Below are 13,070 nucleotides of genomic sequence, written 5' to 3' on the forward strand. Positions count from 1 at the left end.
AAAGAAATTCAGACACGTCTGTCTTATTGTCATATAGGTCGGTGAGAGTTTTATTTTATAATCTACACATTGCTGACTTAGACTTCATCATCTAGAAATTTAATTAACACGACTGTATAGACGTGGACTATTTTATTTTTTGAAAAATCTTTTGGTGATGTCTGTTTTTATATAAGATTAATTTTATAAAAATAATTACGATTTTTATACGAAATTTTATTTTAATTATAATTTTTAAAAGTTGTTATATAAAATTATAATCTTTTATTTTTGAAAATCTATTATTTTAGTGTGTTTTTTGGACTAAATTCTTCATTGAACTATTAATTAAAGACCCAAATTATAAATCGACATTAAATATTATTTTGTTTTTGCTAGAGTATGTAGGATTGATAATTTTTTGTTAGAAAAAATACACTAATTTTTATTGGCTAAACTCATTTGAAGGTCCCTGTACTAAACTTTTTCCCGGACGTCCTTATACTTCAATTTTGTATTATTTAGTCTCTTTACTTACCTATTTTTTGATTTTCAGGTCATTCTTGTAATAACCTAAATTTTTGAGGTATTACGTGTAGTGCCACGAGGCATAATCGTAAAGATTAAGAATGAGAAAATCATATTAGGATTGGATAATAAGGACTTAGACCGAAGAGGGTCTATTGGAATTATCGTAGGATAATAATTTAAATGGAAAATTATTATGCGATGAATTGGATTTAATCGGGACAAAATGGAATAAGATAAAATAAGTTGGAAAGCCAGAGTTAATAATATTCACGTCAAGGTCCGTGAAATATTATTAATAAATGATCGTCAAAGTTTTGTAAGTATACGAAATCGTTTTAGGAGAAAGTTTGACGATTAGTTAAGAATAAGGGTTAAAGTGCAAATTAGCCACTTTAAGGACTAAAGTGGACTTTTAACCACAAACTTCCGGAGGAAGTTGTGTTTTACTCTATTTTCTCAAGATAAGAAAATAATATCGGTAAAGTTGTTATTGATAGTCATTAAAATGAAAATTGGACGAAAAAGTGAGAAAAAGTGCAAGTTAGCTCAAAATGGAAATTTGAGCGTTTTTGGCCAAAATTGCCAAAATAAATTGTTGGAGGGTGATATTATAAGGTATGATACTATTGTTATTTATTTGGGAAATAAATAATACGGAATTTATCGAGAATCGAATGATTAAAGGATTAGTGGACTAAATTGGACGAAATAAAAGTTATAAAGTGAAAGTTGAGGAGGTGACAAACTCAAGGACTAAAGGAGACTTTTGCCTCACCTATTTAAGACACTTGCATATGAGTTTAAACTCAGCAAGCATATCATTTTCAGCTCCTAAAATTCGTCCTTCACCCTTTCTCCATGGAAGAACATCAAGCAAATTTCAAATGGTCATAACTCACTCAATTTTGATCCGAATTGAGCGATTCTTGTGGCCACGGAACGAGGGAAGGATCCTCTACTGATATATAGTATCAATTTAAGGTAATAAGTTCAGTATATAATTAGGGTTTCAGAGTTTTTATTTCGGTTTTGGTTGAGGAATTGAGGTTTTATGGTGTTTGATGTTCATAGGTTATTGAAAGCTTGAAGGGAGTATTTTGATGGTTGTTCATGGAGGAATTCATTCAACCAAAGGGTTATCCCATCAAGAAAAGGTATAAATTCAGAATTTTGGACTTTTGGTAATGAATTGATTGAATTGAGTGGAGTATTGGTTAAGTTTGAAGTTGGATTTTCTGGTTTGGTGTTGAATTGATGCTGTCTACGACTAGAATTTTTTGAAATACTTAGAAATGTTTGTTTGAGCTGGAATTTTTATATGTTCTGAGTATATGAGTTAAGTTGGTGTATAAAAAATTTCAGAATTTTTCATGTTTCTGATATTGAGATAAAAATTAAATAGCACCTAGTGCTCTGTTTGCAAATTGTGTAAGGCTGCTGCTGTAAGTTAATTATTTGAGGACCTTAAACACATTAGTTTGGCCTAATTTTTGGTATACACTTAGAAATATATGCTATATAAGTGTCATAAAATTTGCAGAGAAAAATATGGCTATTTGATAGGTTAATTGATTAAATCTTTGGTTGTAGTCGGTGTAGGCAGCCGTGCTATGCACAAAGATGGTTATGCAGATATGTGTATTATCATAGAAAAGTGGAAAGAAATGGTTTGAAATGAATTGAGTAAGTTGTTAAGAGATGGCTTAATCGAGGTGTCTGAATTATGTTGAGGTTATAATTCGGTATCAATAGTTAATCTTGTTGCGTAATAAGTTCTAAATTGAATTGACGTTTTGCATAAAATGTCTTGCAAACAGCGATATTGCAAGGGCAATATCTCGGGCTGTATGAGTCCAAATTAAGTTCCGTTTATTGGTACGGAAACTTAAGGATGTTAACTATAATTGTCTAAGTTTCAGTTTTTGTTGAATCGGACTCTAGGATGTTCATTTTGGACAGAACAAATTATTGTGCAGTCTGCCCTGCACTTGTAAACAGCTCCCAGGAAATAACTTATGAGCTAGTTTTCGACACTTTCGGGTGCGTTTCATGGTCCGAGACCTAAACGAAAGTTGAAGGCGACATTCTAAACTATAAGAATGTCAATTTTGTTTTGGGGTCGGACTATTTTTAGATAAGAGTTTTGTTAGCCGAAGTAGACTAGAAAATTAGCTTTTTGATAAATTAATTATACTTAGAAATTTTATTAATTCGTAGCGTTATCGAAATTGCGTAGACTCGAAGAAGCGACTATCGATAAGGCTCGAGGCGAATGGATCGAGATATCGTCGTGCTTATTTAAAGAATTTGGATAGCAAGTGGTGAGTACACTTTAAATTACTCGCTAATATTCATAAAGCTACGTATTTTAATACGAAAAGCTATATGAATATTTATATATCTGAAAAGTTTGTTTTTAAATTGTATGCGTATGTATGTTTTGAAAATGATGTTTTATCGTAATGTATTAATTTGATAATAACATAAATGTTAAGGTACCGGGGATGGGTAAAGTAAAATAACGTAAATTGAACCAAATACAAATAAGAAAAGTACAGTACATTCCTATATGTACTAATAAATCGAATATCGAATAATATACAAGTATCAGATCAAATATGAATAAAGAAATATAGTACATTCCGATATGTACTATCAAACATAATAAATACCCATACGTGCGTGTGTTATAGATGTATACTTGTAGATTGTAATGTGCATGCCATGGTCCATAAAGGATCAATATAACAAAACGAAAAATACAAAAACGTGAAATGAGAATTGTACTACGGTACACAAAATAATAAGAACTGAGATACAAGGTTGAATTCGGTAGAATTATCCCGGGACCTGTATCTCATCCATTCTCGATGATAATCCTCGGAACTCATACGAAATAAAAAGTAAGTGTGATACATCGAGAATCAATACGAAACAAGATCGAGACACTATGTGAACAAACACTCCTATTAAATGTCAATAGGAATCATATGAATCGACAATTAAGTTCAAAAGACCTGCAGGGTGCAGAGTCCGAATGTAGACACGAAGGTAACTCGGTTGAACTATCTCGGGACCCGTGTCTAAGGAGTAACTCGGTTGAATTATCTCGGGACTCCTATCGATCGTTTGGGATTGAGAAATGGTACAAGTAACTCGGTTGAATTATCTCGGGACTGTACCATATGGTTGAAGGTAACTCGGTTGAACTATCTCGGGACCCAACCATAAGGATCAAGTCACAAGAGACTTGCCAATGATTTAATTCGACTTAGAATCATGATGATATAAACTAAGATTAAGATTCTGTTGAAAACTAATGCAACAAAACGAGAAAGAAAAATATCAACACCATAACAAGAAATCGAAGATGCCAAATACGTATAAACTATAAGTTTATGAAATAAACAAAGATTTATGAAGGAAAGTAAATAAAGTATGCAATATGATTTCAAAAGAGTATTTTCTATATATAAAATGGGTTTTCAAATGTTTTAACCCTTTATGTGATATTGCGTGTAATTTGGTGAACTCACTCAGTTTTATACTGACCCCGTTGCTCCTCCCATTTTTCAGGGATGGTATGATATGATTTGAAGAGTTAAGCTTCCGAAGTTTTAATTCTCGGAAGTCATTTGTATAAGAAGAAAAAGAAGGTTTTCATTCTAGCGGTCCGCAGTAGTCTAGATATTTTAACTAGAATTTTGTATAACGCGTTTTTAACTCTGATATTATTTGTAAATGGGGTCACATGTATTTTAATATATGAAATATGTTTTGATTTGCGAAAAAAATTTACACAGGTTTTTAGGCTTGCTACGGGATTTGGAGCTACCACTCCCATTCCCTAGCGCCGGTCGCGGCTCATAAATTTGGGTCGTGACAAAGGTGGTATCAGAGCAATGGTTTAGAATTCCTAGGCCATTATTCTTTTATGATTGAAGTATAGGAAAGTGTCGATCAATATATAGGAACTACTGCGGATTATAGGGATTTCCAGTCATGTCTTTTGAACGTTATCAATGTTTTCATCGATTTTTCAAACGTTTTACAAAGACGTCCCCTCCTATACGTGCTATTAGGAGTCGAGTTAGGAGTGTGCATGAGCACAAATTGTGTTTTGTGTTTACTCAAGTAAGCAATACGCTTTCGAGTATCTATAGTCTGCGAAGAGTTATATACTCTCGAGACTCATATGATAAAAGAATATCGTTATGGACTATGATTGAATTAATTGATTTAATAGTATATGATTGATGAGATATGCGATGCGTTACTAAACACGATCACTCAGGAGAGTGATATGCTCACAGGTATGTACGCCTGTGATAATGTATGCGATACGTGACATGTGTGTATATGAATGGTTATTATGGATAGAACTTGCGCTTATTGATTGGATGCTGTTTAATTTTGCTAAGTCTATAGTGAGTGGAATGCTCGCAAGACTTAAAGTACGCGACGCCACCGAGGAAAATCTAGGAAGCACTGATTTTCTTTGGACTCAGTCAATATATATGCTTATAGCCACGATAGTGACGCGCGTAGAACATAGATATCATGATTATATGTTTTGATGTTTTGCTAAGTCTACAATGAGTAAGAACACTCAGAAGACTTGCAATACGAGATGTAATCGTAGAAAACCTAGAGGAAGGAGGTATCCCTAAGGATCCAACTTACGCGGATGACTGTTATTTGTGATGACTAGTATGTGCTATATTTTAAGGAATTCATCGTGATTCCTTTATATATATCCGCCATACTATGAACAAAGAATTGCTCGAGCACGTGTTGTTGCACAGTAAGTGCACGAGGCCCAAGGAGAAGCCAGAAGTAATGAAGGTCAATGTAACCTAATCCATTCGGCCGATAGAGGCCAGGGACGAGGCAAAGATCAAGAAGAACCTGGTATAGACATAGTGGAAATATATGGGCACCAGGAGTGCCGCAGCAACCCAATGTCAATATTAATCAGTTAACAGCAGAAATAACTGATATAAGGAATTGTATGCCAATGATGGGGCAGTTGATACAAAGACAGTATCAACGTGAAGAGAGAAACACAAATAGAGATGGATATTAGCATACATGGAGTTATACCCCAAAAGGAGTCTGATGGATCAAAGGATACACTAGAGTTTCTAGAAAGAAGTGAAGAGTAAGATATTAACAGCAAGTATAACCCAAGGGTTAGTGTTACAGTAGATAGTAACCCAAAGGACGAATCGCAATAAGGTGAATAGTGAGAATATAATAAGAAGAAAAGCAATGTCCAAAGGGAACTAATGTGAATACGTGTTAGGGGCCAATAAGGTGGCAAAGAGGATTCGAACAAGATAGTGATCAATAGGATTATGATATCGTGAAGATTATAAAGGATGTTAGTAAGTGCCATAAGAATTAGCAAACTTCTCTACACGAGTAAGAAGATAGATAAGAGTAAATGAAAGGGAGTTGGTTAACAGACCCGAGAGTCAATAATCAAGATAAGTGATAGGCGTGGAAGTAAAGAAACTGCTAAAGGCAGCATATGGTAAGAAAGGTTGAATAAATTGAGAAACTCATCGGGAATAAATAAACGAAGTGTATCACATAGACCAGAAGATATGATGAAGGTTAATGAGAGGAATATAACAGGAGACGCTAAAAAAAAAAATAACGACAAAAGTGAAAAGACCGAAAGGCGATGCAGCCAGACTCATAAGAACGATAGACAAGGGAAAGTAGCCAAGGATGCTAGAAACTATTCGTCCGTCTTTGGAACAAAGAATTTCCAACCTTGCAAATCCCATGTGCCCGCAACGCGGCAGAAGTCACTTGGGTAAAGGTCAAGCTATAATCAATGTATGCAATTGGTGTGGACAACAAGGTCACTATGATAAGGAATACTCGCAGTCCGTGTAAGTGGAATACCACAGATGACGCAAATCAACTGTCTCCTAAAAGACGTAGTTCTCACGATGTGTTCTGGTTAAATACAATCAAATAGATTGCGTAGTTGAAGAAAACATCGTGAAGTCCGAACGTTAGAAGCTCAATAACGATTAAACCTTTCGAGATAGTCTAGTATAGACACGAACGTTTAGAACGTACTCTTCAAACGACGTTTGAACGAGACGAGTGGAACCACATCTTTTCATGTGCAAAAGATGTATATAGATTACGAACGGCAAAACAACAAACGATAAGAACGAATAGAAATACAGAGTCTGATGTCGAAAGAAACTTACGTAAAACCGTTTTATGAAAAGAAAAGTATTTGATTGAAATGAAATGTTTTGAAAAGACATAATTGTGCCCGGACACGAATCATAAAAACATTGCATTGACACGAATAGAATTGCATCACTACATCCATATTGCATTCACTAGTAGGACATGCATCATATACATTGTGTGTCTGAAAAGAAAAGAGGAGTGTCATTGCAACTCTTGTGATGAGAGAAGTCATCACACCGGTGCACAATTATGACATGATTTGAGAAATGAAAGGTATCATGGTTTTAAGCGGATAAGTTTTTAAACGTAAGTAAGCTCAGACAGGGACTCTGTATATAGAGGCATAGGACAAGACTGATCATCTTGTTAGGCATATATGAAAACATACGTATGTAACACGACAAGTATATAGAACGACGAGTAGTGTAATGCGAATCGCAACGTATTGAGATTTGAATTGCAAATCTCTAAGGTGGTCTTGTATATTAAATACAAGAACAACGACGCTACTTTACAAACATGTAAAGTGACAGCGGACGTGTTTAAATTCGAAGCACGTTTACCTCTAGGACGAGGAAATCGAATATAGAAGTTAGTTACGTTAGGGGATATGAACCCTACGAACAAACATATGTTGTTCAGAAAGGTCGAATAAAGAGAATTGATTCATAATAGTTATGAATCAAGAAGTAACAAGATGGTTAGGATTGTTAGCATAAAAAGTACTCGATAAGTGATGACCGTATAAACCTAATTGTAAAGTCAACAGTTAGTGAATAACTAATCAGAGTATCGCAGCGGAAGTGTGGAAGGAAGTGAATGATAAGGTTTGAACAAGGATTGGTTAAGTGATATTAGAAGATTATGAAAATTCGAGGACGAATTTTTATAAGGGGGGAAGATTGTAATAACCTAAATTTTTGAGGTATTACGTGTAGTGCCACGAGGCATAATCGTAAAGATTAAGAATGAGAAAATCAGATTAGGATTGGATAATAAGGACTTAGACCGAAGAGGGTCTATTGGAATTATTGTAGGATAATAATTTAAATGGAAAATTATTATGCGATGAATTGGATTTAATCGGGACAAAAATGGAATAAGATAAAATAAGTTGGAAAGCCAGAGTTAATAATATTCACGTCAAGGTCCGTGAAATATTATTAATAAATGATCGTCAAAGTTTTGTAAGTATACGAAATCGTTTTAGGAGAAAGTTTGACGATTAGTTAAGAATAAGGGTTAAAGTGCAAATTAGCCACTTTAAGGACTAAAGTGGACTTTTAACCACAAACTTCCGGAGGAAGTTGTGTTTTACTCTATTTTCTTAAGATAAGAAAATAATATCGGTAAAGTTGTTATTGATAGTCATTAAAATGAAAATTGGACGAAAAAGTGAGAAAAAGTGCAAGTTAGCTCAAAATGGAAATTTGAGCGTTTTTGGCCAAAATTGCCAAAATAAATTGTTGGAGGGTGATATTATAAGGTATGATACTATTGTTATTTATTTGGGAAATAAATAATACGGAATTTATCGAGAATCGAATGATTAAAGGATTAGTGGACTAAATTGGACGAAATAAAAGTTATAAAGTGAAAGTTGAGGAGGTGACAAACTCAAGGACTAAAGGAGACTTTTGCCTCACCTATTTAAGACACTTGCATATGAGTTTAAACTCAGCAAGCATATCATTTTCAGCTCCTAAAATTCGTCCTTCACCCTTTCTCCATGGAAGAACATCAAGCAAATTTCAAATGGTCATAACTCACTCAATTTTGATCCGAATTGAGCGATTCTTGTGGCCACGGAACGAGGGAAGGATCCTCTACTGATATATAGTATCAATTTAAGGTAATAAGTTCAGTATATAATTAGGGTTTCAGAGTTTTTATTTCGGTTTTGGTTGAGGAATTGAGGTTTTATGGTGTTTGATGTTCATAGGTTATTGAAAGCTTGAAGGGAGTATTTTGATGGTTGTTCATGGAGGAATTCATTCAACCAAAGGGTTATCCCATCAAGAAAAGGTATAAATTCAGAATTTTGGACTTTTGGTAATGAATTGATTGAATTGAGTGGAGTATTGGTTAAGTTTGAAGTTGGATTTTCTGGTTTGGTGTTGAATTGATGCTGTCTACGACTAGAATTTTTTGAAATACTTAGAAATGTTTGTTTGAGCTGGAATTTTTATATGTTCTGAGTATATGAGTTAAGTTGGTGTATAAAAAATTTCAGAATTTTTCATGTTTCTGATATTGAGATAAAAATTAAATAGCACCTAGTGCTCTGTTTGCAAATTGTGTAAGGCTGCTGCTGTAAGTTAATTATTTGAGGACCTTAAACACATTAGTTTGGCCTAATTTTTGGTATACACTTAGAAATATATGCTATATAAGTGTCATAAAATTTGCAGAGAAAAATATGGCTATTTGATAGGTTAATTGATTAAATCTTTGGTTGTAGTCGGTGTAGGCAGCCGTGCTATGCACAAAGATGGTTATGCAGATATGTGTATTATCATAGAAAAGTGGAAAGAAATGGTTTGAAATGAATTGAGTAAGTTGTTAAGAGATGGCTTAATCGAGGTGTCTGAATTATGTTGAGGTTATAATTCGGTATCAATAGTTAATCTTGTTGCGTAATAAGTTCTAAATTGAATTGACGTTTTGCATAAAATGTCTTGCAAACAGCGATATTGCAAGGGCAATATCTCGGGCTGTATGAGTCCAAATTAAGTTCCGTTTATTGGTACGGAAACTTAAGGATGTTAACTATAATTGTCTAAGTTTCAGTTTTTGTTGAATCGGACTCTAGGATGTTCATTTTGGACAGAACAAATTATTGTGCAGTCTGCCCTGCACTTGTAAACAGCTCCCAGGAAATAACTTATGAGCTAGTTTTCGACACTTTCGGGTGCGTTTCATGGTCCGAGACCTAAACGAAAGTTGAAGGAGACATTCTAAACTATAAGAATGTCAATTTTGTTTTGGGGTCGGACTATTTTTAGATAAGAGTTTTGTTAGCCGAAGTAGACTAGAAAATTAGCTTTTTGATAAATTAATTATACTTAGAAATTTTATTAATTCGTAGCGTTATCGAAATTGCGTAGACTCGAAGAAGCGACTATCGATAAGGCTCGAGGCGAATGGATCGAGATATCGTCGTGCTTATTTAAAGAATTTGGATAGCAAGTGGTGAGTACACTTTAAATTACTCGCTAATATTCATAAAGCTACGTATTTTAATACGAAAAGCTATATGAATATTTATATATCTGAAAAGTTTGTTTTTAAATTGTATGCGTATGTATGTTTTGAAAATGATGTTTTATCGTAATGTATTAATTTGATAATAACATAAATGTTAAGGTACCGGGGATGGGTAAAGTAAAATAACGTAAATTGAACCAAATACAAATAAGAAAAGTACAGTACATTCCTATATGTACTAATAAATCGAATATCGAATAATATACAAGTATCAGATCAAATATGAATAAAGAAATATAGTACATTCCGATATGTACTATCAAACATAATAAATACCCATACGTGCGTGTGTTATAGATGTATACTTGTAGATTGTAATGTGCATGCCATGGTCCATAAAGGATCAATATAACAAAACGAAAAATACAAAAACGTGAAATGAGAATTGTACTACGGTACACAAAATAATAAGAACTGAGATACAAGGTTGAATTCGGTAGAATTATCCCGGGACCTGTATCTCATCCATTCTCGATGATAATCCTCGGAACTCATACGAAATAAAAAGTAAGTGTGATACATCGAGAATCAATACGAAACAAGATCGAGACACTATGTGAACAAACACTCCTATTAAATGTCAATAGGAATCATATGAATCGACAATTAAGTTCAAAAGACCTGCAGGGTGCAGAGTCCGAATGTAGACACGAAGGTAACTCGGTTGAACTATCTCGGGACCCGTGTCTAAGGAGTAACTCGGTTGAATTATCTCGGGACTCCTATCGATCGTTTGGGATTGAGAAATGGTACAAGTAACTCGGTTGAATTATCTCGGGACTGTACCATATGGTTGAAGGTAACTCGGTTGAACTATCTCGGGACCCAACCATAAGGATCAAGTCACAAGAGACTTGCCAATGATTTAATTCGACTTAGAATCATGATGATATAAACTAAGATTAAGATTCTGTTGAAAACTAATGCAACAAAACGAGAAAGAAAAATATCAACACCATAACAAGAAATCGAAGATGCCAAATACGTATAAACTATAAGTTTATGAAATAAACAAAGATTTATGAAGGAAAGTAAATAAAGTATGCAATATGATTTCAAAAGAGTATTTTCTATATATAAAATGGGTTTTCAAATGTTTTAACCCTTTATGTGATATTGCGTGTAATTTGGTGAACTCACTCAGTTTTATACTGACCCCGTTGCTCCTCCCATTTTTCAGGGATGGTATGATATGATTTGAAGAGTTAAGCTTCCGAAGTTTTAATTCTCGGAAGTCATTTGTATAAGAAGAAAAAGAAGGTTTTCATTCTAGCGGTCCGCAATAGTCTAGATATTTTAACTAGAATTTTGTATAACGCGTTTTTAACTCTGATATTATTTGTAAATGGGGTCACATGTATTTTAATATATGAAATATGTTTTGATTTGCGAAAAAAATTTACACAGGTTTTTAGGCTTGCTACGGGATTTGGAGCTACCACTCCCATTCCCTAGCGCCGGTCGCGGCTCATAAATTTGGGTCGTGACAATTCTACAGTTTTTTCCAGTCCCTCTACTTATAATTTTTTTTCCCGTCAAATAAAATGATATAAAAATTAAAAAATAAGTAAGTAGAGGGACCAAGTAATACAAAATTGACGTATAAGGACCTCCAAAAAAAACGTTTAAAGTACAGGGATCTCTAGATATATATTGACCAATTTTATTTTAGTGGTAGATTTTTTTTTTTTGATAATTAGTGATAGATTTGAAACAACTTTTTAATGGTTGTAATTAAAATGAAATTTCGTGTAAAGGTCGTAATGTTTTATGAAATTAACCCTGTTATATATGTTGGAGTTTACCGGCTGTAAGTTCAAAAGTAAAAGTAAATTTCTTTTAATATATTTATTATAATAATAATAAATTAAAATAATATTTCGGTTCATGATGGAAACTGAACTCCATAATAAATATAATGAACAGAGTTCTACATCATCTACTAGTTAGAGCGAATCAAAAAACTCACCCAAAGCTAATGGTGTCCGAGCCCTAAAAGACTCGCGGGGATCAAAGACTACGTAGGAAGATTCGCCCGAATCCCTAATATGGGTGAATGCCTTATAATTCGGTAAATTCTGGATCATGCCCAAAGCGCGTCGCCAGAAAACTTGATTACACAAATAGAGTAAAGATTCTAGAAGGCCACATCTTACGTAATCACTTTTTATTTGGAAAGACACTACGAAATAGAACTCTTATAGAATAAGAAATCTTTTTTCCCTTCAGGTTTATATTACCAAATAGGAATTTCTTTCCTATCCCAATTTTATAAAATATTCATATTCACTATATAAAAAGACATAAGATATGCCTACAATACAATTTACATTCAATATGCGAGTACCCTTTTTAAACTCAATACTGACTTTAAGTATCGAAGAGTTAAATTAGACCACTATCGTCTGATTGATTATCTACCCTCTTTTGCAGTTTTAACACCATCGAGAAGGCAGAAATCTATCATTCCATAATTTTAATTATTTTATCAAATAATATTTTCTAAAATGTTTAGACATTTAATCCGTCATTTTTACTATTAAAGCAAGTAAATTAAATTTTCAATTTAAATATATTTTCACACATTATTTACAATTTATATAAATATTTCAAAATTTTAAATTAAATTTGAATTAATTCTAAAAAAATAAATAAAAAATATTCGATATAATCTGGATTAATTAGAATGTTCGAACTAAAAATACATTTGATATTTGACTAATAATAACAATAAATGTTCATCAAAAAACTTGATAAAAATTTAAATTTAAGATTATACAATTTATACATATACTATTCTCTAATTATAGTGATATATATTCTTATTAAAAAACTCTCTCTAATATTTTTGTGCTCTTATTTTTCTCTAGAAAAATTTCCATTTTTTCCATCTTTTTGAGGGTGGGAGAAGATGATCTTCCCGGCTAGCCGGAAAATCATCTTCTCTCCGCCCATATTACTAAGTAGTATAGATTTACTCTTTATTTCAATAAATCTTTGTTAAAAATTTTAATTTTGAGTTGGGTTTTTTTTGATTGTATCATGTTGTAATAAATTTTAAGGTCTTTACC

The 13,070-nt window shown here is 33.2% G+C and overlaps 1 long non-coding RNA gene across 6 annotated transcripts; it reads left to right on the top strand.

Annotated features, from left to right (window-relative positions):
* Positions 1-841: 841 nt before the first annotated feature.
* On the top strand, positions 842-11,384 carry LOC126661086 (uncharacterized). 6 transcript variants are annotated; one of them, XR_007635510.2, is made up of 7 exons: positions 843-1,491; positions 1,582-1,664; positions 2,747-2,831; positions 4,087-8,584; positions 8,675-8,757; positions 9,821-9,924; positions 11,180-11,384. It is a non-coding gene; the product is annotated as an uncharacterized LOC126661086 (long non-coding RNA). The 6 variants fall into 6 exon arrangements; XR_007635507.2 differs by having other exon boundaries at positions 9,840-9,924; XR_007635506.2 differs by lacking the exon at positions 9,821-9,924.
* The last annotated feature ends 1,686 nt before the right edge of the window (positions 11,385-13,070 follow it).

Source organism: Mercurialis annua, linkage group LG8 (genome assembly GCF_937616625.2).
Source record: "Mercurialis annua linkage group LG8, ddMerAnnu1.2, whole genome shotgun sequence".
NCBI classification, from domain to species: Eukaryota; Viridiplantae; Streptophyta; class Magnoliopsida; order Malpighiales; family Euphorbiaceae; genus Mercurialis; species Mercurialis annua.